The sequence below is a fragment of the Furipterus horrens genome, unplaced genomic scaffold (assembly GCF_987537825.1).
Source record: "Furipterus horrens unplaced genomic scaffold, mFurHor1.1.pri manual_scaffold_3, whole genome shotgun sequence".
In the NCBI taxonomy this organism is placed as follows: domain Eukaryota; kingdom Metazoa; phylum Chordata; class Mammalia; order Chiroptera; family Furipteridae; genus Furipterus; species Furipterus horrens.
The window spans coordinates 75,836,048-75,854,428 of record NW_028327173.1 but is presented as its reverse complement, the minus strand read 5'-3'; the positions used below and the strand labels follow the sequence as shown (position 1 = coordinate 75,854,428).

The 18,381-nt window shown below is 41.6% G+C and overlaps 1 long non-coding RNA gene across 3 annotated transcripts in view; it reads right to left on the bottom strand.

Moving 5' to 3' along the window:
- LOC150015335 (uncharacterized) overlaps window positions 1-18,381 on the bottom strand; it is a 136,911-nt gene that overhangs the window by 16,793 nt on the left and 101,737 nt on the right. For 2 of the 3 annotated variants that reach the window (XR_016509724.1, XR_016509721.1), the window contains exons 4-5: window positions 16,086-16,173; window positions 13,522-13,828 (exon numbers count right to left, since the gene is read on the bottom strand). The exons of the other annotated variant lie outside the window; for it this stretch is intronic. This is a non-coding gene — a long non-coding RNA (uncharacterized LOC150015335). Of the gene's footprint in view, window positions 1-13,521; window positions 13,829-16,085; window positions 16,174-18,381 lie in introns of those variants that run through there. 3 annotated transcript variants of the gene reach the window in all.

Sequence of the window (18,381 nt, the reverse complement as noted above, 5' to 3'; positions counted from 1 at the left end):
TGCTATATGGCTCCAGGCAAAATACAGGTGAGGAATGACTTTGGCCTGCACCACCCAGGAAACCCCAGGACCAACGCACCCAGTGGACAGCTACAGACCATGTTGGAGCACCACCACCCTGCCCCTGCACACCGGATCCTTCATGGAGGGTGGCGGTTGGTGGTCAGTGGTCATAGCCAATCCTTGCAGCTGACTGGCCTATGTAAACCCTCCTCATTGATCTGCCAATAGCAACCAAGGCTCAACTACAAGAGGAGGGTGTATTCAGTGATAGGGGAGGCTGTGCCATTGGACCCTACAGGACACTTACTACATTAGGCCATACTACCAAGACCTGGAGTCAAAGGAGCTCTACCCAGTACACAGAAACAAACACAGGGAGACTGCCAAATTGAGGAGGCAAAGAAATATGGCACAAATGAAAGGACAAAACAAAACTTCAGTAAAAGAACTAAACAAAATGAAGATAAGCAATCTATCAGATGCAGGGTTCAAAACACTGGTGATCAGGATGTTCTGAGAAATGATTGAGTATAGCCACAAAATAAAGAGAGGAGTGAAGGTTGTACAAAGTGAAATAAAGAAAAATATACAGGGAACCAACAATGATGGGAAGGAAGCTGGGATTCAAATTAACAATTTGGAATAAAAGCAATTAATAAACATTCACATGGAGCAGAAAGAACTAAAAATTAAAAAAAAATACAAGGGGAAGATTAGGAACCTCTGGGACAACTTTAAACATACAAACATCCAAATCATAAGGGTCCCAGAACGAGAAGAGGAAGAACAAGAAATTGAAAACTTACTTGAAAAAATAATGAAAGAAAACTTCTCTGATTTGGTGAAGGAAATAGACATACAAAGTCCAGGAAGCATAGAGAGACCCAAACAAGTTGGATCCAAAGAGGACCACACCAAGACACATCATAATTAAAATGCCAAAGGTTAAAGATAAAGAGAGAATCTTAAAAGCAGCAAGAGAAGAGACGAGAGTTATCTGCAAAAGAGTTCCTATAAGACTATCAGCAGATTTCTTAAAAGAAACTTTGCAAGCAAGAAGGGACTGGCAAGAATTATTCAATGTGATGAAAAGCAAGGACCTACAACTGAGATTACTCTATCCAGCAAAGCTATCATTTAGAATGAAAGGGCATATAAATTGCTTCCCAGACAAGGTAAAGCTAAAGGAGTTCATCATCACCAAGCCATTACAATATGAAGTGTTAAGTGGACTCATTTAAGAAAAAGAAGATCAAAACTATGAACATTAAAGTGACAAACTCACAGCTATCAACAACCAAGTCTAAAAAAATAAAAGCAAAATTCAACTAAGCAAACCAGAACAGGAACAGAATCATAGGTATGGGGATCATTTGGAAGGTTGTCAGCTGGGAGGGGGAAGGGGGAGAAATGGGGAAATTGTGCAGGGATTGAGAAGCATAATTGGTAAGGAGAAAGATGACAGAGAGATGTTAAGAAGAGTATAGAAAAGGGTGAAATAATACATGCACATACTTGGACATGAACTAAGGGGGAAATTGCTTGAGGAAATGGGGTACCTGGTGAAGGGGGGCAAAGGGGAAAAAATTAGGACAGCTGTGACAACATAATCAATAAAATATACTTTTAAAAATGAAAATTGGTTAATAACTAAATCTGAAAAAGGGGCTAGTTAGAATTAATATGCATATGTAAACTTAATTAACATTTTATTTATAGTAATAGCATAATCTTTGAAAGGTATTAATTTTATGGCATATTTACATTTTGTTACAGCTCTGTACTTTCTGAATATCACAGTGGCTTCAAATAGTAATTATTAGTAATTATTCTGAGATAATCAAGATGTAATGATAGCTCAAATTTTGTGGTCAACTTATATTTGTGGACAGCCATTTTTGTATTAGCCATCAAGTGTGCTTAGGGGTTTGTCTTCAGAGACACAAGCTTACCTATCTATATAAAATCTCATTGATCTATAAAGATGGAAGGTGGTATCACCCAACATTGGGCTGTTTTCTCAAAAGAATACTCCTTCGATTAGTTTCTTATTTATTGTGAGGAGTGGCACACATGTGGAAACCATCTCAGATCGCAGCTAGCACCATATGCCTCTTGTAAAATACCACCCTCCGAGGCCATGGAGAAAAAGCTCTTTATTCCCATCTCCACCCAGCTTCCTGCAACTGCTGTGAAGCCACAGAACTCGGGGAAATAGTGATGCTTCCTGGCCTGGATTTATCACCATCTGGAAACCAGAACGAGATGCCTGCTGCTGCCACCACCACTTTCATCTGCCACCTTCTCAGTAATTCATCACCCAGAGGGTGATTCTAGCCAATGAAATTTACCTAGTCCATTGCAAAGAGGAAGAGAAATAATAGGGAGTGAATCCTGCCCAAAAACCTCTGGGCTGCTTACTTGCTACCACATCCTGTATAAAAACGCCTTAGGCTGACTTCCAAAGCCCCACCCTGTCCAGTTCTCTGAGAGCCAAATTGGTCTCACTGATCCATGAACAGACTCCTCTCTGCCTCTGTCCTGATTGCAGTTGTTGCCTTTCTCTGTTCTCCTTCTAGGGGTAGCCCAAGTCTCAGATCTCATAGCTGCCTCCCCTGATTCTTCCAACTCACACGACTGTTCTTCCCTCCGACCTCACAATTTCATCTGTAACAAGTAATTTAGAAGCTAGTTATGTGCTAGGATGTATTGTCCTTTGATTGTTTCTTGGCTTAATTTTAGTTTCCCAGTTAAATTGTAAGGTCTTTACAATAAGTTTTGTGACTAATGTCTATTTGCTAAACTCTCTTCACTTTCTCTTTGCTCCAGTTATCATCAGAGTGCTAAATCCATAATAGGTGTTCAATAATTCATAGCATCTTAGAGTTGGGACTTTTAAATGCAGCTATAATAGATGGGCAGATAAACTCTGTTATGTTAGAGAGATTACCACTTCCATAGCTCTTTGCTCTTTCTTTCTTTCCTTCCTCCCTCTCTCCCTTCCTTTTCTTTCCTTTTCCCCCTTCCCTTGCTTCCACAGTCCTGCAGTTAAAAATCTCTCCAACTATAATTTTTATAAATTTATAAAACTATGCTCAGTCTTGTGGAAAAGACAATCCAATGTACCTGGTACAATGTGAAGAAAATTAAACTGGAGGACAGTTTGAAACTACTCAGAGGGCACCTCCTTTTGAGGGTCACAGCCATGCAAGTCCTGCAAGGTCAATACAGATCTTAGTGGGGCTTCACTACCATAGGTTCAATTGTGAAGACTTTCTACCAGTTCCTAGGAGGGAAATGACTAAGGTTGCCTTAAAATCATACAGGAAGTTTGCAAATTATGTACCAGTTGTGTCCTACCAGTTCATTACTAAGAATAGCCTTTGGAACTTTGGAGCACCTTGTTCTAATTCAAACACAGTTTTGCATAATGATTATGTCCTTGGGCCAGCGCGTAAAAGCCTATTATATCCACTATGTACCTAAAGTTTAACACAGCTTAATATAATCTAACCATACGTAAAAGGACTTTCAGGAAGCAGTCGAGTGCTAACTTTGTACCTTGGGACCATGGCACCTGCCCTCTCCCACCTGCTTCCCTCTGCCTCCCTCACCCTACCTTCAGTGGGAGGGGCACCCTCCTCCCTATGCCTTCTGTTTAAACAACATCGGGATAAATAGTCAGCTAGGCTCTCATGGCAGCCTAGGACCAAACTTTCAAGGAGGAGCCCCAAGAACCTGGGAGAAGATGAAAGAGCTCTGTACCGTAGCCATGTTTTCTCACTGAAGAATGGGCACAAGCAATGTAACAAAAGATTTTTGGAACCCTTTTCTTAGCAGAGGAGGCAACTTGGGAAATGTTGTCACCAATTTCTGGAGTTTCTAAGACATCTTATCTGTTCTTGAGTTGTTGAAAGGATTAGAGATGATGTATGTAAAGTATCTACTTATATATAATAGCAATTATGCGTAAAATAAGTTTAGTATTTATTGAGTGTTTACTATTACTATTTACTATATTGTCACCAATGTACTATTGCAGCCAATTTGCAGATGAGAAGCTGACTTAGAAGGTTAAGGAAGGCCGCTTGGTGAATAAGTGACAAGCTGAGATTCAAACCTATGCAGTCTGATACAAGAGCCCAGAACTCTGGCCTTTGATGTTATTATTGGTAGGGCCAGTAGAACAACATTTAAAATGGAGAAAATTTTAGAAAAAATTTAGGAAGAAATTATCTTATAAAATTGAGAGCACATTGTCTTGGTGGTTGCCAGTGGGTAGGCTAAGGAGAGGGGCAGAGGGTTCTGTGTTCAAGTCTAAGGATGCTAGGAGGAGAGCTGGTGGGCCAGCACCATCTGCCCATGATCTCCTATCCCTGATGCCCCAGCCCCACTCCTCACCTCCCCCTATCCCCCCACCCCCCCACGCCCACCAACTTCCATGCTCTGTCCTGGGACACTCTGGAACTCTGAAGCAACTCCCTCTGTCTTCTACCTCCAGGCCTGTTAGCAAACTTCCAGTTGCACACACGGCTTTTAGAGACCAGGGCTCCTTTCTTCTTTGACCTCACAGTGTTCTTGTTTTGCCATCTTCAAGCAGATGTAGCAGTTGGGGCTTTTGCCATCCCCTCCCCCTTCATCTTCAGTTTTAATCAGGGACAGAGATTTAGATTCACCAGGTAATAAAACGCTGACAAGTTATTCCCAAACACCATTGTCTGTAGTAAAAATTACTGTTTGTCTTAGTAAAATACCAGCCCCAGGGCACCACTGAGGACTGGTTTCTGGGACAGATGAAGAGAAGCCCCAGGACCCTTGGGAAACTGGGGCTGTAGAGTAGGTACTGGGAGAGGCTGCGCAGCTGCTGCAGGTGGGGTAGAGAAGGAAGGAACGTCTGGCTTCTCTCTTGCTTTCCTCCCTTAGCCGCGTACCTTGTTCTGCTCTGATGTGGCAGATGCTGCCCTTGCCCAGACAGGAGGAGGTAAGGGGCGGTGCCCAAGAGGAGCAGCAGAGGAGAGAGGTGAGGGCAAGGGCTGCTTCAGGTCTGCTTCTGTGCAAAGAAGAGGTGTAAACTGGCCCAGGGAGCTGCGTGGCCTGCACTATTTTTTTCCACAAAATTCACATGACTCCTTTAACTTTTAAAAATTAGATACGATGCAGATTACTTTAGAAAAGTTAGCATGACTGTTCATCTAGATAGCACTTTTTCTAATCTCTTTTTATTTTATCTGAATGATGAGATCTGTGGTCATCTCAGCTGCCGACTTGTCATTTGTGGTCTGTGCTCACTTCAGATTTGAAGGATAAGCTTGGATTTAGATTGCCCTGGTTTCATGGATAGGAAGGACTTCAGGCCAGAAACAGAAAGTAGAATAAAATTTGTTTAAAACGGACAAATTATTTTAAGAACCAGCATTTTAATTTTTCCAACTAAATGTATTCAGAGCCCAGTTTCTCCCTTCCTTCCTTCCTTCCTTCCTTCCTTCCTTCCTTCCTTCCTTCCTTCCTTCCTTCCTTCCTTCCTTCCTATCTTCCTTCCTTCCTTGTCCTTCCTTGTCCTTCTCTCTTTCTCAGTCTCTCCCCTTAGCCCCTGGGGAATGATTTTGCCAACCTGTAGCATTAAGTATTATAGCTGATAACAGTGAAAGACAAACAGGGGATTGGGACAGAATTTTACACAGCTGCAAAACGATTCCACCGAGAGCTAGATAATATGAGGGCAGAGGCATCCTGGAGTGATAATGGGAATTGTGTTCAGGCAACCTTGAGCTCCCAGAGACCACTTTGCAAAGAACAAGTGAAGTTGATGACTGTGGAAAGAAAGGAAAAGGGTATTGATTGACTGCATAAGAATCACTCATTCTCTGGCTGGCCTTTGGTCAGGACATCTCAGGACTAAAGTTTTGGGGACTCCACATTCTACGTCTATTAAAGGTTGCGCTAGAGTTTGAGGAATGTCATGGTAAATAAGAACCCAAGCCATCTGTCCCCTCACCTGGAAAGGTGTGTGACTTGTTGGAACAAGTTTTAATCCTATTCCCGCGTAGGAAGTTTTGGTGACTGTGGTGTGGAACAAACAGAGATGCTGTAGATGTGTCCATACAAATACAAGGGATTTCAAAAGCAATATCCAAACCAAATAGTGAAACCTCTACAATCTCTGGAATAAACATATATTTTCTTCAATTAATATTTACTGTGGGGCTATTACCTGCAGCACATTGTACAAGGGTCCATGGTGAATGAAAAGTGGGACTTGCCTCCTCCTTACGACATCATAGCCCAGCAAAGTATCCTCTGGTTCTTGGTTTGCCAAATAAATGCGTAGGACTGAGTCCCGTGAATGTGAAGATGGAGAGGGAAAACAAGGGACTTAAACTCTGAACTTCAAGGCAGAAGGAAATAATCGTCCTGTAGGTAAACACCATGTTTGTAATTGGAACTGAATCAACCACAGGCCTACACATTGCTTCTTGACTAATGGCAGGTAACCTTTAAAGAAAACAAAGTAATTAATGGAGGAAGAATAATGCAAAGTCAACAATCACAGGGACCACTTTCAGGAAAACTTCCTTGATTTGTGTATTCTATAGCTGCTCTTCCAGGACCCAAAAGGTAATTAAGAGGTGATAATGATGTGTATCTTTCCTTATCAAAGTCATTAACACATTATTATTGTCATGAGGACGCTAGCTATTGCTTGGTCCTGGAGATGCTGCTTCAGGGGCAAAGTCTTTATTATTCTACGAGGGATTTCTGCTGTGATGATGAAACTACAGTTTGGGGATGAATTAGGAGGTTACATTCTCTGTGACCCTGAAGTGTCTTATTTCCCCAGACCTTACAGGGTTCTGAAAAGCCCAGAGCCATACTGACTTTTGATTCTGTCTACAACTTATCCCCTTTACAAGCTGTTCTATGTGAATCAGAGATGGAACTATCTCTTATCCTTTGATTGTCTACCTATTATACTTGAAGATTTGGCTCAAAACTCATCTGTCCAGGGTGTCTTCTCTGAATTTATATTCAGATAAGGACGCTGCGAATTCTGCTAACATCAACTGGTTTCCCTGCTTTTGTTAGTTAGCAAGATCTACTATGTACAAATAGTCACTCAGATTGTGGTACAGGTTTTATGATTAATCTCTTAAACATCTTGGAAAAAATATGGGAGTACCTACTCATGTACATTTTTCACTTGAAGAATTTCTACATCCCTGGCCAAGTGGTTCAGTCTGGTGGAGTGTCTCCCCATACACCAAAAGATTTTGGGTTTGGTTCCCAATCAGTGCACATACCTAGGTTGCAAGTTCGATCCCCCAGTTGGGGCAAGTACAGGAGGCAAGTGATCAATGTTCTCTCCTTCTCTCTCTCTCTCTCTCTTTTTGTCTCTCTCTCTCTCTCAAATCAATAAACATATTCTCTGGTGAGAATTAGAAAAAAAAATTTCTACAGATTGCAGAGGAAAAGGAGCAAATGCATTCAGATTGGTTCTGTATGATCTTTCTGAGATTTGTGTTTAAATTATGTGACCTTAGATGGCAGAAATATATCCAATTTGTTGACCATAAGCTTCCTTAGAATCAGAGTTATGGCAGCTTAATGTTTTTTAAAAATAACTGAAAATTTGTCCAAATAAATGTACACATTTTAAGAATCAAATATTACCAAAGGGCTTTTAAAAATAAAGAAAAAAAGTCACAACATTTCTGCTCCACCCTCTTCAGGACCAGTCCCTGCAGGCATCTACTTTTAATTAATTTGAGTAGTTCTTGTATTTGGCTCCACATTTCTAAGTAATATATATGTCCTACTAGATCATTATTTAGTAACTATTACGATTGGGGAAAATTTAAGTCTCCTGTCCCATAACATTGTTTCTTCTCATTCCCCTTTTTGGTTAAATCAATATTCAGGGTTTATATTATTATAACTATGTAAATAATGTTCTTTACTAAGCTAACATTGCACTATAATTACCTTTCCTTTCTTGTACAGCTTTTTGTTTTTCTTGGAGTTAATAATTGCCTTGTTTTTCATCAGCCTGACTTTGTATAACTATCCCTACACTCCACCAAAACTTTGGACAGTCTCCCCAAAACTTTCCACATAGTAATATAGACCATATAATCTATTTGAATCTTAAGACCTCTTTCCTAGGGCACTTGTTTTTCTTTTCAAACCTGGACTGGTTTTTCTTTTGGGCCACTATCTCTCTCTTATCCCAGGACTTCCCTATACAGTCATCTTGGTGATCTCCTTCATCTGCTTCTTGTGTTGGAGCCTCTCCTCTCTTGTTCCCATGTTTTTCTCTTTCTGTCTTTATTCCATCATTTTGGTGGCACACCCTTCCTGAGAAAGGGTGCATGTGAGGTAAATTTACTGAGAAATTTCCTGCTTGAAAATACCTCTATTCTACTCTTGTGTTTGTTCGGTCATTTGGCTGAGAATTAAGTTCTAAGTTAAAAATATTTTCCATTCTGAATTTAAAGACATTGCACCATTATTTTCTAGCTTTCAGTGTTTTTGTTTACAAGTTCAATGTTATTCTGATTCCCCATGATTTTTATGTGAGCATTGTATTTTCTCTGGAGTTCTTGATGTGGGACTCAAATGTTGGAAAATTTTACTTTCAGGTAACAGCTAATAAGCTTAGTAATCAATGTATGTAAAAAGCTATTGTTTCAGGAACTGGAGGTATGACCCACCTTGACTCCCCTTGTGCCTCAGGAGGACTGAAGGCAATCAAGACGGTATCAGAGCCATTGTACTCCAGGGTGACCACAGCCCAGGACACAGATGAAAGAATGCTGCAGCTTTTATCTGATTAACTTTTTCCTGAATTCCAAACCCTTTACCTACACTTTCCTTCTCCTTATAAAAAGGGCCCGTTTATAATGGAATTTAAGACAGTCTGTTAGGGTACAAACCCACTGTCTTCTGAGATCGCTGACCATCTGAATAAAGTGCCCATAAAGATTCATCCCTGTCTCTGTTTATTGGGTCTGGTAGATGACAGGCAGCATGAACACCGGCTTTTCCCGTTTCATTCTGAAATTTCAAAATGATATGCCCTGATTGAGTCTTTTCTTACTTATTGTTGTAAGGGACAAAGAAGCCAGTGACTCTCAAACCAGTAGGAGATAATTAACAGATGAGTCATGGAAAAGGGGTGAGGAAATGACATTCCACAGCTCCTCACACATATCTCTGGGATCAAAAGGAGTAAGATTGTCATCACCAAACACAGAGAAATGGGAAGATGTAGCTAGATAACTTTGCAAATAAGTTGGAGATAGACCCATAACTAGATTACCCTTAATTAATCACGCCCTTAGTTAAGTAGTTAATCACGTTAGATTGTGAACCCGGCTTAACCAGAAATGGAGAAATGGGGGAGAAGGAGAGGGGAGGGGGAGCTAACTGTGTTAGTATAAAACCAGTTTACTTTGCCTACTTCGCATGCGCAGCTCCTGGCTGGCTGTGTGTGGACTGCAGACTTGTGAATAAACAAACACCTCTCTTTGCTGCTGAAGTTCTGTATCCCAGTGTTTTATTGTGAGCATTTCTCACATTGTGCAGCGGGTTCAGTGGTCCTTTTAATCTAAAGATCTATATCCTTTAGGTCTACAAATTTTTCTTGTACAGTTTCATCAGTAGTTTACTCCCCACCTTGATTTCTCTTATAGATCTCTAATTGATCAGCTATCACATCTTCTGGATTAATCTCACATTTTCTTATTTTTTTCCTTCCTAATACCCTCCTTGTCTTTTTGTTTCATTTTCTGAAAGATTTTGTCTACTTTATCTCCACAAATTCCTATTGACTTTTAAAAAAATATCAGGGCTCATATTTTTAATTTCCAGGAAATCTTTTGTGTTCTAGTATTGTTCTATTTTTATAGCATCTATTCTTGATGCTATTTCAGGATTCAATATTTTTAAAGTATATTTTATTGATTATGTTGTTACAGTAGTTCCAATTTTTTCCCCTTTGCTCCCCTCTGCCCAGTATCCCCCTTCCCTTTAGCAATCCCACCCCCCTTAGTTCATGTCCATGGGTCATGCATATAAGTTCTTTGGCTTCACCCTTTCCTATATTATTCTTAACATCCCCCTGTCTATTTTGTACAAACCAATTATGCTTCTTAATCTCTGCAAAATTTCCTCATTTCTACTCCTTCCCCCTCCCAGCTAATAACCCTGCAAATGATCCCCATACCTATGATTCTGTACCTCTTCTGATTTGCTTAGTTGGATTTTATTTTTATTTTTTAGATTCAGTTGTTGATAGTTGTGACTTTGTTGTCATTTTTATGTTCATAATTTTGATCTTCTTTTTCTTAAGTCCCTTTGACACTTCATGTAATAATAGTTTGGTGATGATGAGCTTCTTAAGCTTTACCTTTTCTTGGAAGCACTTTATCTGCCCTTCCATTCCGAATAATAGCTTTGCTGGATAGAGTAATCTTGGTTGTAGGTCCTTGCTTTCTTCACATTGAATATTTCTTGCCAGACCCTTCTTGCCTGAAAAGTTTCTTTTGAGAAATCAGCTGATAGTCTTATAGGCACCCCTTTGTAGGTAACTCTCTGCTTTTCTCTTGCTCGCTTTAATTTTAATTTTTGGCGTTTTGATTATGATGTGTCTTGGTGTGGTCCTCTTTGGATCCATCTTGTTTGGGACTCTCTGTGCTTCCTGGACTTGTATGTCTATTTCCTTCGCCAACTTTGGGGAGTTTTCCTTCATTATTTTCTCATATAAATTTTCAATTTCTTGCTCTTCCTCTTCTCCTTCTGGCACCCCTATGGTTCAGATGTTGGCGTGTTTAAAGTTGACCCGGAGGTTCCTAAGCCTCTCCTCATTTTTTTCAATTCTTTTTTCCTCATTCTGTACTGGTTGACTTTTTTTCTTCCTTATGTTCCAAATCATTGATTTGAACCCCAGTTTCCTTCCCTTCACCATTGGTTTTGTGTGGATTTTCCTTCATTTCATTTAGCATAGCCTTCACTTCTTCCCTTATGTGTTTGCCCTACTTAAGAATATCTGTCAAGCCTGTGAGCATCTTTATCACCAATGTTTTGAACTCTGTGTCTGTTAGGTTTGTTATCTCCTTGTCACTTAATTCTCCCACTGGAACCTTGATCCGTTCCCCATTTTGGGCCATACTTCTCTGTCTCCTCATCTTGACAGGCTTCTGTGTTTGTTTGCTTCTGTGTCTTAGGCAGAGCTGTCACTCCTGTTACATTGTAAGAGGTGGAGCCTTAGGTATTCATCAGTACAGGCAACCGGTTTCACCACGTTGTGGCGCTGTGTGTGTGGAAGGGGTCCGAGAGGGAACAATGCCACTTGCTCAGCAGTTGGCCCTTTTCCAAGCACTTCTCCTGCTTCATATGGGACTGGCGCCTCTCTAGCTGTTGCCCTGGCTGTTGTTCCCAGGGTGGGTGGGTCTGAAGACTTTCTAGGACTGTGGGCTCTTTAAACAAACAAACTCCGCTGAGAGACCAGCAGTTTCTTCCTCTGACCAAACCCCCACTGGTTTGCACAGTCAAAAGTAATGAGGCTTTATTTCCCCTGGTGCTGGAACCATGAGCCTCGGGGTCTGGTCTGGTGCTGGAGGCACTCCCCAGGTATTCCTCCCAACTTTTTAAAAATGTGTGAGTGTGCTTTCTGCCAGCTCGCCACTGCTGCCACTGCTGCTGCCACCACACTGTGTCCTCTCCGCCCCGGCTCCACCGCTCCTACCTGTCTGGATGAGTATTTCTTCTTTATATCTTTGTTTGTTGGATTTCCATGCAGCTCGATTTTCTGGAACTTCTGGTTGTCTCTAGTTTTGAGGTAGTTGTATTCCTTCTTAGTTGTGGAGGGAGATGCATCATGTCTGTCTAGGCCTCCATCTTGGCCGGAAGTCCAATATGTTTTTTTTAACCTCTGTGGAAATTCATCATACTTTTGTGGAAGCGTTTTTACCTCCTATACACATACTCAGTGTCTTGTCTTCCTTCCCTCTGATTTCTTTGTTTCTATTTGCTTGTTTTGCCTCTGTCTTTCATGTTGGAGGCTGTCCCTCAAATCTTGGGGTCCTTGGCTGTGAGGAAATCACATACCAACTGAATATTCTGTGTGCATGTGTGAGGTTCATTGACTGAGGGAGTCACTATAGAATTATGGGGCAGTGAGCCAATGTTTACTATAATGCCCTGAATTCTGCAGGTTTTTTCCCTAAAGCCCTTTCATTTCTCCACAGAAGGATCTTCCAAATATTTTTTCTTGGGATTGTAAACTTGGCTATGGCCTTCTGTGTGGTAGGTTAAAGAGGAGGATAGAAGAGTTTGAACATCGGACTTTTGCTAACAGCCCAGGTTTCTTTGTCTTCTGTGCCTTGGGTCCTTGGTCCTAAGGCTGTCTGGTTCAATATTTTTGAGATAGTCAGATATATCTGGGGGTGATAGATAATGATAACAGAAAGACCTAAGAAGCCAAATGTGCTTTACCTTGACTTTTAATCCACCATTAACTTCTTGCCTGTGCCTTTTGCGGGTCCTATCCTCCAATTCCTGAGCCTTCCTGGAGTTTTGAAGAATGACTAGCTTGTTTCTTATTGGATTGCCTCTATGGGTGCATAGAATATAGCCTTTTCTGTTCTGCTTAAAATGTTTAAATGCTTAAAACTCCTCCAATAGATTGTATACAGCTGATATCTGTTGACGTTCTTGTCCACTATTGTCCTTTTTGCTGTTCTGCTCATTCTTGTAGGTTTATACTGTTGTATTTTTTTACTGACATTTAAATAGGTTTCCAGGATGGAGTGGAGATATATAAATGTGTGTGTGTGTGTGTGTGTGTGTGTATAATTTTTATAAAATAAGTTTATATTCATATATTTATATATTTATTTTACAAAATAAATATATAAATATATATCTCACATTTAAGTGAATATACAATAAATGTTTTAATTTGATTGATGACTTCTGAGATATCGCTTGTTTTTTAAGAGATATTAGACTTTGACATGTTAATAAGTAAAATCAGAGTAGAAATTTATAAAGCATATTAACTTATATTTATTTCACTGTTGATACCTGCAAAGACTGAGTGTTTCTTTATAAAATAAATCAGAATATGTGAAAGTTGAATGTGCTAACCAGGTTAAGACCAGGGCCATGATTTATCTTTTTCAGTTTGTGTTGATCATTATCCTAAAACAGCACAGACATTTGCAAATAAACAGGAACAACAACAATGAACTAATAAAGCTGCTATTTTATTCTTTCCTTCAATAAACATTTTAATAATTACCTTTTAAATGCAATTTAAGACTTCCGGCCAAGATGGAGGCATAGACCGACATGCTCTGTCTCTCTCTACAACTAAGAAGAATTACAGCTAATGCAAAACTAAAAATAATAAGAAGTTTCTGAAATTAAAGCTACATGGAAGTCCAACGTATGAAGTCATAAACAAGCGATGCTCATCTGGACGGGTAGGAAGTGCGAGCCTGCGGCTAAGAGACTGTGCTAGAGGCGGCAGCCGCAGTGGCAAACGGCAGGACCGGGTGAGCAGATGCCTGTGTTTGTGGGGAGGAGAGAGGCACCTGGGGGCCGCCCCGGCTGCAGACCGAATCCGTCGGCTTTCAATTCCAACGCCGAAGAGGGTGGACCCCGTTGGGAGGCGGCCCTGTTCCTCAGTGGAGAGTAACAGCGGGAATCCATCTTGGACCCCCCGCCTCCCATGCACAGTGCCACAGTGTGGTGAGAAAGGTCGCCAGGTTGTGACAAGCACATGGGACTCTGCCCTATATATCATAGGAGGTGTGACAGTGCCCTGCCCAAGAGGGAAAGATAAACAAAATGGTCAGAATGGCAGAATTAATTATTGAAATACCAATCACACAGCTAATGAAAAAGCAAATAAAAGCCTTGACCGAGCAACAAATAGCAAATCTTTCGGAAGCTCAGTTTAGAGCCATAGTCATAAGACCGAACAGCAGGGCTGAATCAAGACAGGGGAGGAATGAAGGCTAGCCCTGCTGAAATGAACAAAAATACATACAAGACAAGTGTTGAGGAAGGGAAAGCCATGGATCAAATCAACAAATTGGAACATAGGGAGGGAACAAACAGTCAACCAGTGCAGAAAGAGGAAAGGAAGAGTGAGGAATGTGATGAGAGGCTCAGAAACCTCTGAGACAGCTATAAGAGAATGAACATTTGGGTTATCGGATTGCCAGAGGGTGAAGAAGAATTAGAAATTGAAAAATTATGTGAAAAAATAATGAAGCAGAACTTCCCTAACTTGGGGAAGGAAATAGACTTACAGGTCCAAGAAGCACAGAGAGTTCCAGATAGGCTGGACCCAGGGAGGGCCACACCAAGACACATTATCATCAAAATGTCAAAAATTAAAGATAAAGAGAGAATCTTAAAAGCAGCAACAGAGAAGAGAAGAATCATGTACAAAGGGGTCCCAATTAGACTATCAGCGGATTTCTCAAAGGAGACTTTACAGGCAAGAAGGGACAGGCAAGAAATATTCAAAGTAATGAAAATCAAAAACCTACAACCACGATTATTCTATCCAGCGAAGCTGTCATTCAGGACAGAAAGGCAGAGAAAGTGTTTCCGGGACAAAGTATGGCTGAAAGAGTTTGTTAGGTCCAAACCACTGTTATATGAGATGTTAAAGGGACTTGTTTTTTAGAAGAAGGAGGATCAGGACAATGAACATTAAAATGAAAACTGTATTACAACAACCAATAGCAGAAGCTAGGGAACTGAGGCAAGGGTAAACTAAGTAGGCAACGAGAAGGGAAAAAGAATTATAGGTAAGGGGAACATATTTGGGGGAGGTCAGCGGGGAGGGGGCAGGGGGAGAAGGAGGGAGATGGTGCAGGAATTGGAAAGCATAGTGGGAGGGAGTGGAGTGGACAGGAAGATGTTGAAAAGAACTAGATGCAGGACCAATGGGCATGGACTAAGGGGGGAGACAACTGGAGGGAGGGGGGAGCAGGGGGAAAGGAAATTCGGACAACTGTAACAGCATAATCAATAATAAAAAATATATATACATAAATACTAAAATAAAAATTTTAAAAATAATAAATAAATAAATGCAATTTAGATTGCTATATGAGCTGGAGATACCATGGTGAATGAAACAGAGTCTTTAGCCTGGAGAATTTCACAATCTAATGAGAGAAACTGACAAGAAAACAGAAATCTTAGGCATTGTAATTCATCTTAGTTTAGAAATATGCCCCCATACATGGAACTTCCATTCCCCATGAAGGTGATAAAAAGTGCCTAGGTCACTTTTTCTTGATGCTCTTCATGTAGGAATCCAAGGCTCTGGCTAGTGTAAAAGTTGGAAATGAGTTCACATAGCTGTATGCTACATATATATATCTATGTAGTTATATGCTATAGATAGATAGATAGCGCCCTGGCTGGTTAGGCTCAATGGATTGAGCGTCGGCCTGCGAGCTAAGTGTCGCTGGTTCGATCTTCCAGTCAGGGCACATCAGAGAAGGAAAACTCTGACTCCAAAAAACCTCCGCTGCCTTGCGGCATACCTCTTCAGGGGAAAGGCTAAGGGAGTAAACCCCGACAGAAAATCCGGAGCCGGAGTCCCTAAGGCGGTTTGACGTTGTAGTCAACACCGGCAACTCCTGCGGCGCACCTGAAGCCAAGCTGTATTGACTCCGTCTTTCCCTTGGACCCTTCAGCTGCGAAGAGAGGGGGGGTCTGCTGCATGGGCAACAGCAGACCCTCCATATCACCCTGCCCAGGCTCTGTAGCTTCAGCTTCACTGGAGAGGACACTCCAGCGTCATCGCAAGATGTCGATTCAACACGGGAGGAGACAGATACCGTGTCACTCCCGAGTTGGACTGCACAGCCATTCTCGGCGGTGCAGATAGACTCTTGAGAAGCTACACCATCGTCTCTGGAGACGGATGGCTGCCGACAATAGATAGATAGATGCAAAGATACATAGATTCTGTATCTTAGCAGGCTCTGTAGCTAGCAAAGCAGTATCAGAGAAGGACAGAAGCTCTGAATACAACTTCTCAAGAGACTCACCCAATTTTTTCCTTTAGAGCTGATCCAGTGGTGTGTGAGGGTTCAAAAATACTCCTCTCCTCAGTGCTAAGAAGAGCCCTGGGTAAGCCTTGAAAATAAAGTCATTATTACCACAATCATATCAATATTACTACTTATGAACATAATCTTTGAGGGCAGGTTGAAGGTCTTACTCACTTCAGGAGGTCCCATGGTAGAGTGCAAGGAGCATGGTCTTTGAAGTCATGGGAACTGGGTTTGAATTCTGAATATGAACTGTGTGACTTGGTCAAGCTACTTAATCTTGCTACAGCTAAATTTCCCATTATGTCAGATCAAGGTAACAAATGCCTAACTCACATATTTGTTGTATTAAAGGAACAAAACCAGATAAAGTGCCAAGGGCAGTTTTTGATGGGAAGTCGTCGGCAGCCGTCCGTCTCGAGAGACGATGGTGTAGCTTCTTAAAAGTCTTTCTGCACCGCTGAGAATGGCTGTGCAGTCCGACTTGGGAGTGACACGGTATCTGTCTCCTCCCTCCTCCCGTGTTGAATCGACATCTTGTGATGACGCTGGAGTGTCCTTCCCAGTGAAGCTGAAGCTACAGAGCCTGGGCAGGGTGATATGGAGGGTCTGCTGTTGCCCATGCAGCAGACCCCCCCTCTCTCTTCGCAGCTGAAGGGTCCAAGGGAAAGACGGAGTCAATACAGCTTGGCTTCAGGTGCGCCGCAGGAGTTGCCGGTGTTGACTACAACGTCAAACCGCCTTAGGGACTCCGGCTCCGGATTTTCTGTCGGGGTTTACTCCCTTAGCCTTTCCCCTGAAGAGGTATGCCGCAAGGCAGCGGAGGTTTTTTGGAGTCAGAGTTTTCCTTCTCTGATGTGCCCTGACTGGAAGATCGAACCAGCGACACTTAGCTCGCAGGCCGACGCTCAATCCACTGAGCCAAACCAGCCAGGGTATGATGGGAAGTAGGCACAGAATAAATTGTAGATATTATGTTTTCTTCCTTCATCATGAGGCAGTGAATATCTCAGATGTAGAGAGACCATATGCTATTCTTACATGCAACCCCATCCTTAGTACAATGCTGGCCATGAAGTTGGCACTTAAAGTACATTTACTGAATGGACGAATACATGAAAGAATGTTTGGATTCCCCAGGTTGAGATATTTTCCTGATATATGAATCATTATTTGCTTCTGCTTCTTTCTTCCTGTAGACTGTACTCCCCTAACTATTTGCTGATACTAATAAACCAGAACCAGCTCTTTTTTTTTTAGCTCCTGGCTTATGTCTGCTGTGAATAGAGCTAAGAAACACTAAAATTATGTTTAAATGCCCAAAGAACACTTCAAATCCAACCCTGCTTATGTACATTGGGGTATGGAATATAAAGAAGTGCCCCTGAGGTGAAGCAACAGATTGCCTCCATTCTTAGTTTAAAAGACCATTTGGCAATCATTTCCTTTGGCAGCCCCACAGATTACAAGTCTTTGGCTGAGGCTCTGCAATGACAGTAAAAGGCCAGAAGAGATAATGAGATGAAGAGTTTGTGTGTTTTTCACGTGTTTGTAGCTTTCATCCACAGAGCTGGGGTGTGGCATTTCCTGGTCATATCTTCCATTCACTATCCCATTCATGAATGCAGGAGCAATGTTTGGCTAAACCACCCTTCATTTTCTATTAAATAGCTTGGACAATTACATTATATCATTATATTACGTTATTACGAAAGCCAAAACAAATAAACAAAACAGTCCTAGTTTCAAAGACATCCTCACTGTAGCAATCTGGGCAGCATCTGCTTCTGCTCTCTGTAAGGTCCAAGTCCCCTTGGCAGCGCATCTTAGGCCATCACAGAATGCCCCAGCTACCTAATTGGCATCACACAACTTAGCACTGAGTTTTAATACCACTCTTTGGTCAGCATTATCCTCCCAGTTCTGTTGGAAATCCTATGTGGGCTGAGACCAAGCCTTCATCTTTTACTCCTTCCTGTGCTTGGCACGCGCCTCTCTCTGAAGGGATCTGCCGACCAATGCCTCTTATCTGTCAGTGTTTCCTGAGCTCTCTGCCACACCTGATGCTTTGAAACACCTCTTTAAATTAAGCGCCCTCACAAAGACTTGTTTGAGCTTATGCTTTTTGGCTTTCCAGTATTATTGCTGATCCTGTCTTTTTCTTTTGTGTTTTCCACAGGGGAATGTCACTTACTCCCAGGGCTCTTCTAATCATGACTTCTGTGCTAATGACAGCCAATCTGCACACTCATTTCCATCTTTTAGGAGATTCATAATCAGTAACATAAAAGGA